This window comes from Uranotaenia lowii, chromosome 3, assembly GCF_029784155.1.
Source record: "Uranotaenia lowii strain MFRU-FL chromosome 3, ASM2978415v1, whole genome shotgun sequence".
NCBI classification, from domain to species: domain Eukaryota; kingdom Metazoa; phylum Arthropoda; class Insecta; order Diptera; family Culicidae; genus Uranotaenia; species Uranotaenia lowii.
The window spans coordinates 359,702,676-359,723,621 of NC_073693.1; the positions used below are offsets into that span (position 1 = coordinate 359,702,676).

The 20,946-nt window shown below is 35.9% G+C and overlaps 1 protein-coding gene across 1 annotated transcript in view; it reads right to left on the minus strand.

Moving 5' to 3' along the window:
• Nucleotides 1–20,096, minus strand: part of LOC129753202 (activating transcription factor 3) — a 181,470-nt gene extending 161,374 nt beyond the window's left edge. The window contains exon 1 of the mRNA XM_055749001.1: nt 18,607–20,096. The gene's annotated coding sequence lies outside the window, so the exon portion shown is untranslated. The remainder of the gene's footprint in view (nt 1–18,606) is intronic.
• Between the last annotated feature and the right edge of the window lie 850 nt (nt 20,097–20,946).

Sequence of the window (20,946 nt, forward strand, 5' to 3'; positions counted from 1 at the left end):
TTTCCTATGTTTACCCTTCCGAATTCCTTCTGTAACAGCTTTATGGATCGTAGAGTAAAGTGGGGCAAGAGTACGCACTTAGTTATGTACTAATTGTATCTCTTTAAAGAAAAAAGTATCGATCATAGTAATCAAACCAAATTAAAGTAAGGCTCTTTACCTTGATTGTATGACGCAAAAAGTTTTGATAACGTTTGTAAACATTGATAAAAAATCATATTTTTCAAAAACTACCAAAGCGTACTCTTACCCCACCAGTGGGGCAAGAGTACGCATGAGGTGGGGCAAGAGTACGCATAAAATAAGCTCATTGTATCCCATTCTGGTCCGGTGTAAGTGAGGTCTTGAATCATTATAATCGTTTATTAAACAAAACAAAACCTTTATTTCCCAAAAAATAGTCAAAATAAAACAGTGAATTCATATTCCATGGGTTAAAAACTGAAAATCATAAGGATCCTCTTATAAAATCAAATCGAAGAAAAAAAAACAAACTAAAGTAAAAGAGCTTTAAGCAGGCTTTGCCTTTCGTGGTCTCTTTGCTCCTTTTGGAGCCTCAGAGCCTTTAGGAGGCTTTTCCTTAATTGTCGTGTTGGTTCCAGTGTTGTGTCTGTCTCAGTTGCAAGTTTGCGTTGCGCCGGTGGTTTTGCCTTTTTCTGTTGATGATTGGATTCCAATTTTTGCTTGACGGGAGTGCTCGTGATGATTTCAGACTTTTGGCCTTTCTTCCGTCTTTGTTGAGGGTCCTTATGCTTCAGTGATTCTTCATAATCAATGGATTCCACTCGCCCTGAAGTTGAAGGCAGTGGATCGGGAGCTTCATAACGCTTCGGTTCGACCTGCTGTTTCGGCAATAGGCTTTCAGCAATCCGGCGCTTCGATTCTCCGTCCTTCAACCGCTGCCTGGCGTTTTCCAGCATCTCCGGAGAGAAAATCTTGCGGCTGGTTTTCCTTTTGTACGTCCTGATTATTGAAACCATGATTATTCTTTGGGTTAGCTTTCCAAATGCTATCAAAAAGACGAAGGAAACCAACGCGTACTCTTGCCCCACCAAACCTGCGTACTCTTGCCCCCTGCGACCATTTGTGAAAAAAGCTAAAAGTGCTAAATATACCGATCTTATCTTGGCATGAGTGTTCCACAGATTTAATCTATATTAATTATGTGTCCTTTATCACGTATGCAGATTTGATTAGCGAATTTCCACGAAGCGTAATAATGTTTCCAAATACGCATAAAATTACATAAAAATTGGAAAAACTAAAACTTAACTCATTTGTCCGACGTGCGCGAACCAAACCACAAACAGAAACACGTATGATCAGCTGACTCGATGACCTGTCAAACCGGTACAGTGTTGCTAGTTTCAGTGTTGTCGTTTACTGTAAAAGCCTAGTGCGTACTCTTTCCGCCTGCGTACTCTTGCCCCACTTTACTCTATGAGTTCTCTGCACCTAAAGAGTTTGTTTTGCTGTTACAGAACTTCCTATCATGATTACATTGACTTGCCGCGGTGTGCAAAATGTTACCACACTGATTTTCAAAAGTAACACTTGAAATAAGTACTGAATCCAGGTACTTATTTTGGCATCTCGTGATTTTTTATGATTACAAGTTGTACCTCTTGTATCAGCCAATGCAAGATGTGTGTAGTCACCCCATGCTATGCTATGCTATGCTATGCCAATGACCGACCATGAACCTACAGGATAGTCTTGGCAAAAAACAAAAGCGGTAGCACACCACATGAAATGCGCCCCAACAAACTGAGGGAAACAACGAGAGAACTGTTCCCTCAACATAATATCTATGCCGAACAAAATCCACATAATTCCATACAAACTTCAGGTATGTTGCGCAACCCCTTTCCTTAGAATAATCTGGCCCAAATTTAGCATGAGACCTTGTGCTAGTACATATTTTAATTTATTTCATTTTGTAATTCAATTAAAAGTCTCTTTTGTGAGATTTTATGTGAACATGGGGTTCGATTTTGATTTTCTAGTGACATTCTTTGAGGTGGAAATTTCAATATGGGCAGTTTTTTATAAGATTAATTTAATAAATTTTATAAATTAATTTTCTATGAATGTCTTATGAATTTTTTGATATAAAAAGTTTATCTATTAAGTTTACCATGTTCAAATATTTTTTGAATATCATTACATTGCCAGAAAGAAATAGAACCTACTAGCGGTGTTTTAATTCTAACATAGATATATGAAGAACTTGATCTTTTGCAAGATTTTTATTAAAATCACAAATAACTGCCTGCTTTATGATTTTTAAATATTCTTTTACAAAATCGATAAGAATTTCATTTGTTTGAAAGTTTGTTTATTCTCGAATCAGATGTTTTTAAGCGTGATTTTATATGTTTTATTAGAAATGTTTAAAAACAACTGAGTTAATGCAAAAAAAATAGTTTCTTATTATGCAAAAAAGTTATAAATTGTTTAACTGGGATATGTCTTTCCGCATTGATAAACAATAAATTCATTTGACATCACTGCTGGAGCCTTGCGAAGTATTGCAGCCAGCCAGTAGCCATGCAATACCTCCCTATAGGCACCCAGCAGGGATGCCAATTGAATTTATTGTTTACCATTGCGAAATGACATACCTCTGTTAAACAGTTTATAACTTTTTAACCTAATAAGATACGAAGTTTTAGTCTTCGACAAAGTTGTTCAGCGAAATATTTCCTTTAAAGAATTTATAAATTGGCACAAACACTGTCAGCTGGCTCGGTTCCACAGAAGAAACAAAAATTATGTTGATTTTTCTGTGCAAAATATTCAATTTCACCATACACACCTTAAAGTTCAAATTTACTCAAGCAAACGTTACCTAAAAATTCTAAAAAAAAATCATGGATGAGTTTTGGACCAAAACGAAGCTTTTCAGAAACCAGGGTTTGAGAAATTCAAAAATGATCCCAAATCGACTCAGTCTAATCAGACAGAGTTAGATAATTCCACGCAACCTTTCATAACTTACAATTTACTCAATTTCGCACTGTGGAATGTAAGTAAACCGCTACGAGACTATCTGGCGATCTCGCAGGATTACTTTATGAGTTCAAGAAACTCATAAACCACCTCGAATGTCGAGAAAGTGACACCTTAGCTAGTTTTGTTTACCTGACAATGGGGCACATTATGATTTAGCAAACCGAAACCGAAATACCCCTACTGTAAGTTTATGCATATACACCAAACGCCAATCAGCCTAACCAGTAGCAGGACAGAATACTCGAAACAATAAACAATTCACGTTTTATTTCTGTAATCTTTCCTTCTGACTGACTGTTGCTGGTCGAACGGCCTGTTGCCGGATAGTGCAGAAAATATTCATCTTTCTCTCCCGAAACGGACACAAGTCGTTGGCCGTTGTCCGTTTTTTTCGATGTTGTTTTTAATTTTTTTCTGTATTTTACTTTATTCCGTTACATATCCAAATTGAAATTCATGGCGCTTGCTCGCCCAACAGCGCATGTAATAATCGTCGTCGACCGCTACAGGCTATAAACAATCGCGCGTGTGGGTGTCTTCTTACTTCTTCACTCAGTTCTGCACCCAAGCAAGATTCTCCTTCGCAAAGTCGCGAGAGCGCCCGCGAATCGATCGACAAATCTGTCGAACGGAAGTGGAAGGCGTTTCTCCGATATTCCGCACCCGCACCGCACGTCACCGTACTTTGCTTCCTTTCGCGAGGTTTTTTTTAAATTTTGTTTCGCGAAAGTAGTTAGGCCACAGTGCATCAAAACTGCGATTTGTTCTCAATAATAAAAGCAAAACTCAGTTCACCGAGGCCAAAAACTGACCAACGTAAGAGCGACTTTTTCTCAATGTGCCAACCGCCAGCCAGCCAGCGATCTTTATCAGGTGTGGATATCTTGATGAATTGATCCGCCCCGGCTTCGCTTTTTTCTTCGCAAGCACTCACTCGGGGACGAAGAGACAATTATTCTACTTTAGCTATCGATACTCATATATTACGACGGTCGCCACAGACAGAGGTTGGGGACACCCATTCGCGTTCTGTCTCTGTCTCCTCCATACTGATATGCACACAACCACACATCTGCTAATTAGGTCTGGTTTGTTGAATATTAATTGGTACAAAACTGTGTTTTCGTCTGCTACCTTTTCACCGAGCTTCGCAGCTACCGGGTGTGCTGTGCGGAAATTGAACTGATTGAGCGGGCTTTCGGGTGCAACAGGTTGCGGAAATCGGATATAAGGATTCCTCCAAGTAAGGAGAATGAGTAGGAGAAATGGTTATCGTTCAAGCTTATCGAAATGGTGATAACCATTTCCGATTAATTATCCTGGAGGCTGCCTTTTTTTAACGAATAGGATACGAAAAAAGTTCAACACTGAGAAGTTCATCCATTTGGTTTTTTTATTTTACTCCCACAGATTTGAAATGTTTTAAAGATTTGGCCGATCTCGATTGGTTTGAATGATCGAGTTGTTCGCTTAGTATTTTCTCATCCGAAGTACCCTAGGGCTTCAGCTTTAGGACCACTCCTGCCCACTGCCGTAATCTTGCGAGGGATCTTTAATGTGTCGACTCACTTACTTCAATTCTTTCTGTAACTACAACTTCACGCTGAACCAAAATTTGGTATGAGATTATTTCCACCATGTTCACCACAATCGTAAGATATTCTTACTAGAAAGGACATCACATTTCGCCGATAAAGGGCAAACACGAAATTATTGGGGCACATTCAACAGGACATAACTTTTTTTCTATTTGGTAAAAATCAAGCAAATTTTGAACACTTTCTCATTGGTGTTTACACGGAGAAGAAAGACGAAAGTTGTTCCAATTATTTCAGCTTGTTATACCAACTACTTATATAATAGATTCAACTACATACTTCTAAATGACCTCACGCAATCAACTATCAATATAATGCATTCAAATGTATGATTTATTTTATGCATTCATCTATAAATACAATAGATTCAACTACAAACTGCTGATTGACATTATGCAATCAACTATGAATATAATAGATTCAATTGTAATGGTATAATTGATTCAACTGTAGATATGATATGATCAACTACAATTGTATCATTGATTTTAGGCATTCAACTATAATTATAATAGATTCAACTGTAGTGGTATAATTGATTCAACTGTAAATATGATAGATTCAACTGTAGTGGTATAATCGATTCAATTGTAAATATGATCGATTCATCTACAAATGTATGATTGATTCTAGGTATTGAACCATAAATATAGTAAATAAAATTATATTGATATGATTGATTGTGTGGTACTTGAATACATACTATAGTGTTCATCACCAAAAACAAAAAAAATAGTAAATGTGGGACCCAATACGTGTTCCCTATAGCGATCGGATCGCTGTAGCCCTAAAGCTCAGCCGAAAGTTCCTGACATCGATGGCAAAACGCAAGCACTCTCCGGTGATGGGGAAACATGTTCCAGTACACAGTACACAGTACACCAGTACACAGTACACCTACTATGGCTGCCCGGGAAATTGACGTGGGTCTCGACGTTCTTTTATACGATCCTGGCAGGATCCCATAGGAAACTAGCATTATGGTAAGTCAGCGTATGATAGATTTATGTCATGATATTGAGTAAATTTTCCCCCCACAAGGTCAATCTTCGCCGGGTGCAGAAGCACGGACCGTCTTCCGGGACCGATTAGTTAAAACGCACAATTTCCTGGGCAACCATGCATCAAGAAGCAAAAAGAACAACAGCAGAGGAACCAGGACGCGGATATCGCGATTTCCGGTCAGGTTTTCTAGCATCAGCGCGGCTAAAACGAATTAGATGCAAAATGCTGAAATAATAAATTAAAAGAAAATAAAACGTAGCCATGAAATTATTCCGAAAAAGTGCTTCAGTTATGATAACTTCCAATATAAACAGAAATTAAATGTACAATATTTATAGTTGATCTCAGTGAATCAATCATAGAAATAATATTGAATCTATCATATTTATGAATAAATCAATTATGTTATTATAGTTGAATCTATCATATTTATAATTAAATCAATCATAAAATTATAGTTGATTCTACTATAATTATTGTTGAATGTATGCATTATAGTTGAATCTATTATATTTATAGTTGAATGCACAAAATTAATCATACAACTATAGTTGAATGTATTTTATACATTGTTAAATGTACGAAATCAATCAGATTGTCTACCCAGCTAACATGAAATCGTAATAGAAACGAAAATCCAAATCGAATATTTAGACATTTTCAATAACCATCGTAAACAAGTTGGTATAAAGTGATTTTCTATCATTAATTTACGACAAGCTTTGCCCACAAAAAAAGAAATCGGAAAGCAAATCGTAAATATGTCTCCAAATAGTTGAGAATACGATTTGAGTGAACTGATTTACGATAAATGGGCGATCCTTTCTTCTTTCTTCCTTTGACCTGTTCGTGATCTGAAAATCTTACATACAGAGCTATAGCGCAGATCATATCAACTGATGAGTTGGCATCGTGGTAAGATACCGGACAGCCAACTCGGAGGACTGGAGTTGAAATCTCGGTCGGGGAAATTTTTTTTCGTTTAACTCAAATTACTTAAAATCGTATATTTTGCTTTTTGTGGGGTAATCGAATTGTTAAAATCTTGTCATTGTAGATATATCGCCTCCACTTTTGTACCTATTTGCTATTTTGGTAAGTTTAATACAATCTTTTCATCTGGTATATTTGTTTGAATAATTCTGTTGTTCCTGCGATATACCTTCTTAAATGTTTGCTGGGTATTATATGTATTGTTGAAATTTTGATAATTATAGTTGGCCGAGAAGCAATCAGATATACGATTGAATATAAGTGGAGTATTGTTGAAAATACAATACATTTTTCTCCGTGTATTGTTTACATGCTGTCGAACTCGAAGTCGTGATTTTCGATTCAACGAAAATGAAGGTGAACCAAGAGAACAAATCTTGACCTGTCGCACCGACAGTTGAGAAAAAATATTAAACATCCATTTTTCTACGTTCTCGAGAGTGTTGAAACGGTTCCAGGAGCGGTTGACGTTGAACCACGGAGCTGGAAGAAAACCGGAATCTGAGAACAAAAAGATGGAGGGAAAGGTCAAGCAGGTGAATAAAGCATATCCCAACGTCTCAAGCCGTGATTTGGCTTAAAAGGTCGGGATGTCGCAAAGCTACGCCCAGAGTGCCAAGAAGAGAGCTGGACTACATACTTAAAAGGTACAGAACTTCCCAAACCGCGATGAGAGGCAACAAGGTGTGGAGCGTGACATTCCATAGCTGTTGAATATCGTTATTAATTGAAATGTTTCACATTATTCCAACGTCACCATCATATAGCCCCTCGTTGGTTGACACATGGTTTGTCCCTTGCTCGCGTTCAACTGTCACATCATCCCGCCTCGAGTCGGGCATTCGCCCCGCGCCCCCGCCAGTGTTCGCGCATCAACCGTCGGCAACGGTCATGTCGAGTGCAAGTGCAAGTGATATTTCTAAGTGCTCCAGCTCGTTATGCCAGGTAGGAATGCATTGATATGGACCTTTCCCCCGAAGCAGAACCCACACAAGGGTCAAATCTCCTTTAATAAAGGATCAAGTCTTCTTGAACTTTCAAAATATCACAATTTTTTTAGTCACACAAAAACGCTTCTTATTCATCTACATGTTAATATATCGATCTAAATTTTGTGTAATTTTGTGCATTTTTTTTTGTAAATTTGTAATAAATTTTGTAATTTTGTTGAAATTTGTGATATTAGTGTAATTTTCTGTTATGATGTGTAAGTTAGTGAATTTCTATTATTTTGTGTAGTTTTATGTAATTCTGTAATTTTTGTAATTATGTAAAGTTGCGTTCATGAAAGCAGTAAAGCGCTATTTTTCATGTATTTATCGAAGAGTTCTAGTTCTTGTTGAACAAAAATTTAAAAAAAAAAATATTTAAAAAAACATATGGATTAACGTAACGATATCTATTCGAAAAAACCAAGTGAAGCCAGCTGTCCGTTTGCTTATCCTACTTAAGTTTAGAAAAAATTAAAATTGTCAAATAGGCCTCAATAACCTCAATATCATGGTGCTAATTTCAAGTGGGAATCGTAAAAAAAATCCGGTTTTAAACGAAACTTCGCTTGCGAGAGCTTTATAAGACATCGTCAATCGATTCCTGATAAGAGATGATGTATTAAAGTTTGATGCTTCGGATCTTATGTATCTTATTCAAAAAGAAACCTGGTTTTCACATATTTACAATTTAAAAATTTAGACTTAAGGCCGCAACAATGCATTGAATCCGAAATATTTCTAGAAATTTTCAAAAAACCTTTCTAAACAAGATTGTATATTCAATCAAGTCTTAAATGTTTTCTAGATACTTGAAGACCAACAAATGAAGGCATAAAGCATCAGTATGGCAACAAAGAGATGGGTAAGAAAAGTACCCCTTCTCCTCTTTCCTTTCACCTGAAAGACGTGAAATGACATTTCTAATGATATGATGAAGAATTACAATTTCGTTCTTTTAATACATTCACAGTCAATCAAGCTTGAATCAATTTCAAATTTTTTTTTGAAAGCAAAATTCTCAGTTTTACCTTAAAAAGGAACAAAGAAATTCCAAACTAAAATATATCCATCGACGATCGTTTTCATAATAAGATAAATCCATAAAAAGTTTGGAAAAAAAGAATCAATTAGAAATACTCAACCGAAATACTTTTTTTTTGCTAGGATTATCATCGTATGGATGATTCAACCCGATTTCCTAAATCGAAATACTATTTTACGGAAAATTACGTGAATTGAAGCATTGAAGAAATAAAATTTCTTACATTCGCCTTCCCAGCAAACATAAAATCGTATTAGAAATTATGGCTTAAATCGGTAACAACGTTTATGCGAATCGCAATTCCTACCAAATAAGTAGATAATCGTAAAAATCGTTTCTTTAAGTCGCTATAGATCGGATATGATAAAAAGTCCGCCATGTTTGCAACTTTTTTCTTCCGCGCGGGATTCAAGTGAGAAAACAACCTTGTTGTTCTCTCTGCAGTGCAACCAGATTGCTGAAAACTGAGATGGTTCATTTGTAAAAATTGCCCAATGAGAGATTGCAATGAGCAAATATTTTCGCTGGCAACGGTTTGCATGCATTGAGAGCAAAACTTGCACTCTCTCGCATACTTTCAAAATGTACGAATAAGGTGTTGAATAGAGTCCAATTTGTATAATTCTGAACGCTTAAGCCAGAAGGTCAAAATATACCTATATGTATTTTGCCTTCACTTTGGAAGGTAAATGCTGTTTTTCGAGTTTTATGCGATGGTTTTATAATATTTATGAAACGTATATCATAGTTTGTTGCTAAATAAACCTACAAAAATGATTGCTGGGTTGTAACTTAAACTTTAAAACTAAAACTGAAGATCGTTCAGATTTCTGACGGTCGCCTTGTAACTGAAGAATTTATTTGAATTTTTTCAAGCTAATAACAATTAAAACTTTAATTTTCACCTCATACGATCAAATTAAAACAGCTGTTTCGAAACCGAACATTCCACGCCGTTTCCTCATCAACTCGCCTTGGTTGTGATCGGATGTTCGAAGTAATGTGGAAAAATGATGCACCATAAAAATCCAATCAAGCACGCCAAACCACAACCAAACCATATCAAAGAGGAGCAACATCAGCATAAATATTCATTGACTGGGGGGGGGGGGGGGGAGGGGGCTTCGAATGATTGTATCAATCTATTCCAACAGCACCTAGAGTGTCAAGATGTCTTCAATTACGTTTTCTGAGGTGGAAAGGAGAAAAAATAGGAGCACAAGCGAATGAGGTGCCGACCTTTTGGCAAACTACATTGTTACCCGGTATAATGTTGTGTGGAGACATTGCTGTCATAAAAAAAAATTGTGAGTGGGATGCTTCAACTAAACTAGGGCTAAAGAAAAATGTGGAATAAGATGGAACATTAATCTCACGAGATTTTTGAAACCAAAAAAAATTCAATTATATTCACAAAAAATAGAAGAAAATTTCAATCTAGAACTACTTCTGTAGAATGGAATTAAATTAGGAAGCAGAATAAAACGGGTTGAGCTGAACCATGCAAAGGTGTTTGTGGGGGCGCATCTATTAGAGCCAGAGCTCGGACAGCATCTTTGATATGAGCAAAACGGCGGCAGACGCCATCGTTTTAGAACGAGAGCTCGTGCCCTGGAGGCCTTTCATCTCATGTATGCATTGCCGGCCATCATCTGTCCCGTTGATTGTCGGCACACACTGGCCACAGGTTAACCAGATTCAATCTTTTAATTAAATAGCAATTTGTTTCAATGGGCTCTGGCGCTGTGGGCCGAGATAGGAATGTGTTCTTTTTGGAGCGCATCATTTTCGAACCCCTTCATGTTCGAGCTGCTACCTATTACAATATTTTAAGCGACGGCATTCCGGAGTGGATTTGTCGAGAAATTTGATGATTAGTTTTTGGCCCCGGGCAGCTTTAGAAGATTCGATCCTCGATTTTAAGACATTTTGGAATACATTGACCTTCTAAATGACTCTTCTTGTGGAAGAAGGTGATAGCGTGTTTTGAGCTTTGATAAAATTGAAAACCAATTTGGAATAAAATTTTGAATTTGTGAAGAAAATGTAATTCATACTCAAACAAAGTATCAAGAACGAGTGTAAGATTTTATTTATAGCCATAGCTTCGAATTCTAACAGTTGTTTGATACTTTTTGGTATGTTCATCAAACATTTTCGTTCTCAGCCGCTGATCTTCAGGGACATTCTTCCGTTTGTACTCGAAACATTAAAAGAATGAAAAAAAAACAATCAAACCTGTGAGATCAATATTTGATTCAAGTCGAAGCTATAAATGTTGTGTGTACTGCCCGCCAATTGATCCGCCAAAATGTCTGAAGGTTGATTCCTGATATTTTCTCGCACTCGCACTAGTCGCAGTTTGCAGCCGTCGTAATTTACATTTTTGCTGTTGATTCTGTTTTTTTTTTCGTCAAATTTCAATAGCTCACCGGTTGATCCCGTCGTTGTTTAATCCAAATATTTACCTACTCGCCAATACGTGAATGTCCGTACGGGGCAATGTGTGTAGGTAAACAACAATGAACTCGCATAATGTACCCTAACCGAGACTAATGTTTCAAAAAGTCTTAGACGATCAAAATTTTACTCGTTTAACGAATATTTTATCGATTGAAGATTTTGACTTTTTAACAGTTTTCAATACCAAAAATTCAGATGAATGTTTTAATTTTAAGGATATGTAAACAAGATTGATTCATAACAAAAACGGTGAGTTGGGGGAAAGGAAGTTGTAATTTTCCAGGAAATAACTTAAACGGAAAAGATAAGCTGTTGCAATGACTAAGTAAGGTAAACTAATGAACCTTTTCAAATCCTGGAGCAAATGATTTATTGACCTTAATCAGTCATTCTGTAAATATTTAGTGCGATGAAAAAAAACTTTTCTATGAAAAAACAGTTCAGAACAGATGTCATTTTTGTTATTTTTGTCATTTTTGTCATTTTTGTCATTTTTGTCATTTTTGTCATTTTTGTCATTTTTGTCATTTTTGTCATTTTTGTCATTTTTGTCATTTTTGTCATTTTTGTCATTTTTGTCATTTTTGTCATTTTTGTCATTTTTGTCATTTTTGTCATTTTTGTCATTTTTGTCATTTTTGTCATTTTTGTCATTTTTGTCATTTTTGTCATTTTTGTCATTTTTGTCATTTTTGTCATTTTTGTCATTTTTGTCATTTTTGTCATTTTTGTCATTTTTGTCATTTTTGTCATTTTTGTCATTTTTGTCATTTTTGTCATTTTTGTCATTTTTGTCATTTTTGTCATTTTTGTCATTTTTGTCATTTTTGTCATTTTTGTCATTTTTGTCATTTTTGTCATTTTTGTCATTTTTGTCATTTTTGTCATTTTTGTCATTTTTGTCATTTTTGTCATTTTTGTCATTTTTGTCATTTTTGTCATTTTTGTCATTTTTGTCATTTTTGTCATTTTTGTCATTTTTGTCATTTTTGTCATTTTTGTCATTTTTGTCATTTTTGTCATTTTTGTCATTTTTGTCATTTTTGTCATTTTTGTCATTTTTGTCATTTTTGTCATTTTTGTCATTTTTGTCATTTTTGTCATTTTTGTCATTTTTGTCATTTTTGTCATTTTTGTCATTTTTGTCATTTTTGTCATTTTTGTCATTTTTGTCATTTTTGTCATTTTTGTCATTTTTGTCATTTTTGTCATTTTTGTCATTTTTGTCATTTTTGTCATTTTTGTCATTTTTGTCATTTTTGTCATTTTTGTCATTTTTGTCATTTTTGTCATTTTTGTCATTTTTGTCATTTTTGTCATTTTTGTCATTTTTGTCATTTTTGTCATTTTTGTCATTTTTGTCATTTTTGTCATTTTTGTCATTTTTGTCATTTTTGTCATTTTTGTCATTTTTGTCATTTTTGTCATTTTTGTCATTTTTGTCATTTTTGTCATTTTTGTCATTTTTGTCATTTTTGTCATTTTTGTCATTTTTGTCATTTTTGTCATTTTTGTCATTTTTGTCATTTTTGTCATTTTTGTCATTTTTGTCATTTTTGTCATTTTTGTCATTTTTGTCATTTTTGTCATTTTTGTCATTTTTGTCATTTTTGTCATTTTTGTCATTTTTGTCATTTTTGTCATTTTTGTCATTTTTGTCATTTTTGTCATTTTTGTCATTTTTGTCATTTTTGTCATTTTTGTCATTTTTGTCATTTTTGTCATTTTTGTCATTTTTGTCATTTTTGTCATTTTTGTCATTTTTGTCATTTTTGTCATTTTTGTCATTTTTGTCATTTTTGTCATTTTTGTCATTTTTGTCAGTTTTGTCTTTTTTGTCATTTTTGTCATTTTTGTCATTTTTGTCATTTTTGTCATTTTTGTCATTTTTGTCATTTTTGTCATTTTTGTCATTTTTGTCATTTTTGTCATTTTTGTCATTTTTGTCATTTTTGTCATTTTTGTCATTTTTGTCATTTTTGTCATTTTTGTCATTTTTGTCATTTTTGTCATTTTTGTCATTTTTGTCATTTTTGTCATTTTTGTCATTTTTGTCATTTTTGTCATTTTTGTCATTTTTGTCATTTTTGTCATTTTTGTCATTTTTGTCATTTTTGTCATTTTTGTCATTTTTGTCATTTTTGTCATTTTTGTCATTTTTGTCATTTTTGTCATTTTTGTCATTTTTTTTTTGTATTTTTCAACTGCACATGTTTGTATTTTTCAAAGAAGAGATTCCTTAGTTTACGAAAATGAGCAGGAAATAATATATTATTTAAATTCTTCCAGTTAGTCTCTTCATTTATTGACCAATGTAAAAATGCAGAGTGCTTCAAGCTGTAAATACAATTTTTGTATCCCACTCACATTTATGCATTTTTTTCAAATGCATTGTAGTTCATCAGGAATGTCCTTTATTTAAACAACGTTAAAAAATTGTAAAATAAAATGCCATTACGTGTCAAATTCGTTAAAAGTTTCATCGTTCTCCAGAAGCCACAAATTTGTTTTCACATTTTTTTAGAAACAGCTTGTATAAACATTGTGATCTTTTATATACAAGAAAAAATTAACAATATTTCTTCAAAAGATATATTGTTTTTTATTATTGCAGCTTGATTGGGTTTTTTTTTCATTTTTTACTGTATTGAGATGACTTAAAGCAATTTTTTGGAAATATCTAAAACGCATTTTTAGAATTACAGAAACGAACGGCAGCTTTCTCTTAATTTCGGTTTCCTGGTCTCTTTTCGATCCAAATTTCGATGGATCTTCAAGAAAATGAATTTCTGCAAATACCTTAAATATTTTAATCGCCGAAAACTTCACATCCGTCGAAATTTGGCTTTCTGGCACATCATTTGTGCAAAATTGATTCTTCCAATGATCGGTTCACTCCACCTTTGTCAGCTTCAGTCCAACTTTTTCAACATTTTTCACGTGTATTGTTTAAAGCAGGGTTTAACAAACAATTCAACATAATTTTTACAATTCTAGCTAGTATACTTACTAAATAACCCGTGTCAATTTTCTTTTGTGAACAGTCCTTATAAGCTAAAGTTGAATGATTTTTTTTCAGGCTAGACAAATCCGGGCAATTTTATATTGTAACTTGCAAAATCCGGGCACTGGATTTCAAAATTGAAGACCAAAAGTCCTGGCAATATCCGGGCAAATTTCGTCAAAACCCAGAAATTCATCAAGAAAAAAAAATTGATATTGAAAATAAAATTCTTAATCACAACTTTTCGACAGATTTTATATTTTTTTTTTGGCTTCCAGAAAAAGATTCATGAAAATTTTATAAAATTTGCTCAATAAATTGTGGAATTCAAATTGACTACCAAGCATCCCACCAGAGTCATGGTATACGGAACGCTTGCTCCCAAAATGGATTGAAGAGGCCTCCTGTTTTCAGAAAGGCTGGAGTAAAAGTTAAAACTTAAGTCTACATGACATTTTTAAGAATCAGGTGCTTTCGGAGAATTTGAAATTTTGGCCTCCGAGCAGTCCGGATTTGAACCCCTTCGACTATTTGATATGAGCGAAGAGTCAATGTCAGGGGCGTGTCAAAAAAGTGTTGCACTTTACTCACTAGGCCCCTTACTTATATTTTCAATCAGTCCTTACAAAAACATCTGCCACCTGGAAAAAATCTTTTATGATCCCAATCTTCAAAAAGTGTAATAAGCAAGAGGTACGCAATTATCGTGGTATTACGTCGCTGACTGCCTGCTCGAAGGTCCTAGAAAGAATTTTCAACGATGTTATGTTTTCAGCCTGCAGGAACTGGATTTTGGACAATCAACGCGTGTTTTTTCCACGGCGTTCGACTCAGTTAATTACCAAATTTTAGTTTTCCTGGTATTATCTGAGAAATCATGTACATGTATCAGTAGCTTTTTAAAAAATCGTTGTCCTGCTTTTAAAATCGAATCCTCTGAATTTTCAGATTTCATTCCGACTTCAGCCAGAGGTACCACAAGGAAGTAATTTGGGCTCTTTATTGTTCAACCTGTTTTGCAATGATATTAACATGCGGCTTTTTTTTGTATGCGGAGTACTAATGTACGCGGACGATTTGAATGGACGATCGTTTACAGTTTGGCAGCTTTTCAGATGCTACAGAAATTTCTTGATACAGTAGTGAACTGGTGTGCAGCCAACTTCATGGCCTTAAGCGTTTCTTAGTGCTGTATCATAACATTTGGACGCCCGAAACTTCCTTTTTTTATGGCTTTAATATCCAGGGCGAACTTCTACATCGTGTTAATCAAATAAAGACACAAATAAGTGACACTAAGGTGCTATACTTGAAAAAGGTCCGATCAATAATAGAATCTGCAAATCTGGTGTGGTAGCGAGTTTTGAAGCGATTCAATGAAAATTCTTGCGTTATGTTCTGCGTGATCTTCCTTGGGATAATCCTTGAAACCTGTCACCTAATGCACAAAGCTGCGCTATGCTTGGCCTCCATACGATGTCGGATCGCAAAATCACTGCTGTCCAATCACTGTTTGGGGTAAAATTCTCAAAAACGAAATCGATTGTTCTTGGATAAAGCATGGTTCCGTGGGTGTCCAAAATTTATTTTCGTCTCGCGGCTTCCATCAAGTATAACTTTTTTGGAACAAAACAAATCGCAATGAAATTTTAAGCACTGATAGAGGAAACTTTTCCGAACAAAGTACTGTCAAGACATACCAGATCCAACAACTAGGAGCGCAATGGTGTAATAAACAGTGCGTCCAGATTCATCGTGATCCATGCTTTACTCTAGTACATTATACTTCGAAATTATCGACGTTTTTCGGTGAGAAAAACGTAGAAATTACCAGTTGTCAAGTACATTAAGAACCAAAGGAAAAATTGCTTTAAGGCTATGAATATTTGAATATGAATTTATCCTCAAAACCAACGGTATTTTTACGGATAAAACCAAAAATAGTAAAAACTTTTGCTGTGATGGCGGCTATGTTTTCCGTAAAAGCCAGTTTCTGATCAAATACTACGCCCAAATTTTTGATTGTCTATAGTTCTACAGAAAGTTATACATTTGCACTTGCTCGTGTTAGCTATCTACACCAATCCAGAAGTGACGAAATGTCAGCTTGCAGGGCTGCCAAATCTACAAGCGATCCAACAATACAGCAAATTTTGAGATCGTTTGCGTGAAATAACTTTGAAGAGATCAGAATCCAAGCTAGGCTATTTACAAACAGTATAAAGATAAGGGGGCCTAGATAACTCCCCTGGGGGACCCCGGATGTAACGTCAATTGGCTGAGAAGCTGCGATTTGTTCCATTCATTGAAGCCTTAATTTTTAGCCTTAATGATTTAGCTAATGAATATTTCCCTGAAATTACCGCTAATCCATTGCTCATCAGGTGACACTATTCTTTACTTCTTTTGAAATTAGAAAAAAAAAAAAATACGTTGTAAACTCTACACTTTAAACTATTTTATGAAAACTTTCAACCAAAAAAAACCATTGAGTGGCTGTCTACAGTAGACTGAGTCGATTGGGGGTCATTTTTGAATTTCTCAAACCCTGGGGTCTAAAAAGCTCCATTTTGGTCCAAAACTCACCAGTGATTAAATGCGGAACTCTAAGTAGCGTTGAGATGAGCAAATTTGAACTATTAGGTTTGTATGGAAAAATTTAAAGTACTGTAATTTTATATTCTCTAGAGGAAATTTTCCGCTAAACAACTTTATCGAAGACTTAACTTCGTATCCTATTAGGCAAAAAAGTTATAAGCTGATTAACAGGGATATTAGACTGAGTCGATTTGGGGTCATTTTTGAATTTCTCAAACCCTGGGGTCTTAAAAGCTTCGTTTTGGTCCAAAACTCATCCATGATTTTTTGCAGAATTTTTAAGAAACGTTTACATGAGTAAATTTGAACTTTTAGGTTTGTATGGGAAAATTGAATAATTTGTACTGAAAAATCAACATCATTTTTGTTTCTTCTGTGGAACCGAGCCAGCTAACGGTTTTTGTGCCAATTTATAAATTTCTTACAGGAAATTTTCCGCTGAACAACTTTGTCGAAAATCATAACTTCATATCTTTTTAGACAAAAAAGTTATTAGCTCTTTAACAGGTGTATGTCTTTTGGCATTGATAAACAAGAAATTCAATTGACTCCACTGCTGGGTGCCTAGCGAAGTATTGCAAGACTAGTTTTCATGCCATACTTCGTGGGGCACAAGCAGTGGTGTAAATTGAATTCATGATTTATCAATCCAAAAAGACATACCCCTGTTAAACAGCAAATAACTTCAACAATTTCAAAAGGAGTAAAGAATAGTGTCACTTGAAGAGCAATACGCTGGCTTCATGTAAATATTCAACTTTTTCAATAGGATGCTTGAAAACAACTTGTAGTCGTTCTGCAACTGTGAGATTTTAGGATTAAATGGTACTTCGCAGTTCTGAGAATCAATTGAAGAAGATTAGGGGTCCGTATGATTGTATTTTAAATAGCTAAAACCTACTAGCAAGAGAGTAGTTTTAGGCGTAATCTCTATACTTCGCTGAGGAAGAAAGCACCTTAATGCATTTTTCGTGACCTAGTAAATCCCGTTTAGCGTACTTTTGTGCCCTTTCTGTTTCTTAAATCCCTTACAACGTACATAAAAATCACTTTTACAACTTTCAACTTGTACTTATTTATATACAACGCACATAAAAATCACTTTTGCCACTTTCAAATTTATTAATAACTTATATAGTTCACCTAAGGGCATTTGGTAGTTGTTTTATTTCTTTGTAAGACAGTATGCAACTTTCAAAGCCTCCATTCAAGTAAATATGTGACTTTTGGCTGCTTGGGATGTTCTTTAAATCTGGATTCTATTAAGTTGTTAAGAATCAGAATTTTAAATCTGGATCCTAAGTTGTATTGAAAATTGGACTGGATTCAATGGATTCTTTTTAAATTGAAGTCAAGCCTCATGGAAATATCAAATTCCGACGGTGTTTTCCTTCCCCGCAATCGATAAATCACCACTTCACTACACGATTCCACATTCGTCGATTTACAACGCTAATTAATCCTAGTCAAATTGAAACTTCGGTGTTGGGTTTATAAGGGATGTCGCTCACAGATTCGAAAAAAAAATAACAACACGCCTGTAGCCATAACTCAAAACCAAGGGAAGCATTCTTATGACGGTCACCGCCGAAGAATCCCACACAATTTCGGGAAGTCCTCTGCCTCGCCGGTTTGTTTCTGCATTATTGTGAGTTGGTGTGTGGTACCCATGACCAATTGTTGATTCACACCAACTCACGTGCTTTTGCTGTACGGTTATTGTTGTTAGTTGACGTGTTATTGGTCCACCCACTCGCTCGAGCCCACCCCCACTTGAGGAAACCGCATCGAATCCACACTATTAAATGATTTTTTCGTGGAACTACTCAAGAGTGCAGATTTTTGATATGGGCTTTTTGAAGTTAAAGTGAGAAAAACACAGAGAAAAATAACCACCTGTTAGTTTGGCGTTCCGTTGTCTGAATCTGGTGGTTGTGGTTGAGCTCTGCAACCGGTGTTATCCTTTGAGAGTTTTAGCAACTTTCTGAAGACACACTTGAGATAACTAGAACTGGAGGCTTCCGTGGCACCGGTTTCACACCGTAAATGGTCGTTGGTAACTGGATGAAGTTGTGACAGGCTCGCCAGCTGATTTTCTGTGCAGAAGATCTGTTACAGCCGTCGTCGCCTGCAACTCTCTAGCTAGACACGGTTTTCCGATTTCCGATTCCGACTGCGGTTGCGCGTTCCGGCTTCGCCTTCGTCGTCGTCGTGTGTTTTCCGACAATCATATACTAGTAGAGTAGGTAGTTTAAGATTGCCTCTTGCACGAATCTCACGGAGAAGATCACGGAATATTGGTTGGTGATGTTGCTGCTGTTGGTATTTTCATGCGAGCGCACTTTTCCCGATTGCTTCTTCCACACTTGTGCGCTGCAACACGTTTTATTACTACTCAGGATTTTCTCTTGTTTTGCCTCCTTTTTTTATCACTGAGCTGGCGCCACCGATTCGACGATTAACTTTTTTTTAAATTTTCTTCACTTTGCTTCGCTTTCCTATAGCCTTTTATTTATAATACTTGGTATGAATTTTCAAACTCAGGGACGTGCTACACACAGCTTCTCACAAAATGAATCACTAATGCGAAACATAAACAAACAATAAACGCGGCTGGGTCGCGTTTTGCAGCACCAACTACGCGTACGTAGTGCACCGAACAAAACCGCGCGGCGCGGATTTGTTTTTTTTTTCTTCTTCAAACGTGGAAATTCTATTGTTTTACTTGTATATACTTTTTCGTTGACAGTCGCAAATTAACTTGACAGATTGCTTCTCGTTTGGGGTTGACGCACTAGTGTCGGTAAATTTTCACTCGCTTCGGTTCGCATGCACCGCCTACCTTTTTTTGTTTTCCACCCTCCCTCACCCGTTCGGAATCGAGAGTATCCGCGTTGTCTTTTTATTTCGGTTGTTGCAAAGGCCTCCTTCGACCTGGCTGTGGGACCGATCGGATCGGACAGGTGGGCGTGCTTATTGTTGTGTTTCTGTTTTGATCACACCGTCTGCGATTTAAGTCTAATTACCGAACAGTACCGATAGTCACTCAAATGTTTGCTCCGTTCATTAGCTGCGGCACACTGAACAACGTTGTCCATCAATATTTTTCGCGATTGGTGGTCACTTGACATATTTGATATTCAAGAAGAACCCAAAGAAAATCTACACCTCCGAAATCATAGCTGCTATGTGGGTGTGGAGCTTCGAAACTCAAATCAAATTTTCATTCGAATTTCCGTAAGAGTCTTTAAAACGGAAATGTCAACACACCGGTGTCACTTGTTGTCGGTCATAAAACAGCTGAAAGGGCCAACCAGCAAGGGAAAAAAATCGTAGTGAAAAGGGCGAAAACGGCGGCTCGCGAGTGGCGCATGCAATCCGATCCGGGTGCGATATTCAACTGACAACGGCCATCCGTCGGTCCGCGCTAGCCGGCAAACAACGAGCGCGCCATTGGCGTCGCGACGCTGTTGCCGAAATCTGAAAATACGAACCGAAGAGAGCGTCGCGGCCGAGTCGACTCGCGGATCCAACGAACAACGAGTGTGTCGCGGAAAATTCGCTCGCCCCAAGTGGGGAGCGATGGCGTTTGGTCCCGTAAAATTCTATCAAATTAAACATTCTTCCACGTCACCATTGGCATAAGGTACAAAGCTCATTAACCTTCCCATGCCGTTCGGGTCAATATGACCCGAAGCGCACATTTAAAATCTCTTTATCATCATTCCAATATACTGAAGAACTTGGAATTTTGACAGACCAAGTATGTTCTATGAAAATAATGATCAAATTAACGTCAAAAAATTGAAATTTGAGTTTTGAAAATCAGTTCATTGGGAAATGAAATACAGCTAAGCAAAGCAAAAATTGGATATCGGTTTTTTAAAGTTAGATTTTTTTCTACCGGAAGATCTAATATAGCGGTCAAAACTTTCATTGGACCCCAACATATCTATACACTGTCGGATAGATGGATTCTTGACGATTTCAAACATCAATGAAACACTTAAATACAGAAAAGCTGTCAAAAGTTATGAGCATTTTAAAAATCAAATTGATTTTTCTGACTTTTTACTTTCTGAACCAGTTTCTGATAACTTGGTAATACATATCGACTTTATTTTAAAATTTTGAGTAATAAGAACAAATTACCTACACAATGAATATAATATCATCAAAATCGGTTAACATTTACAGCCAGGAGAACGAAATCAAACTATAACTCAAATTTCCCCG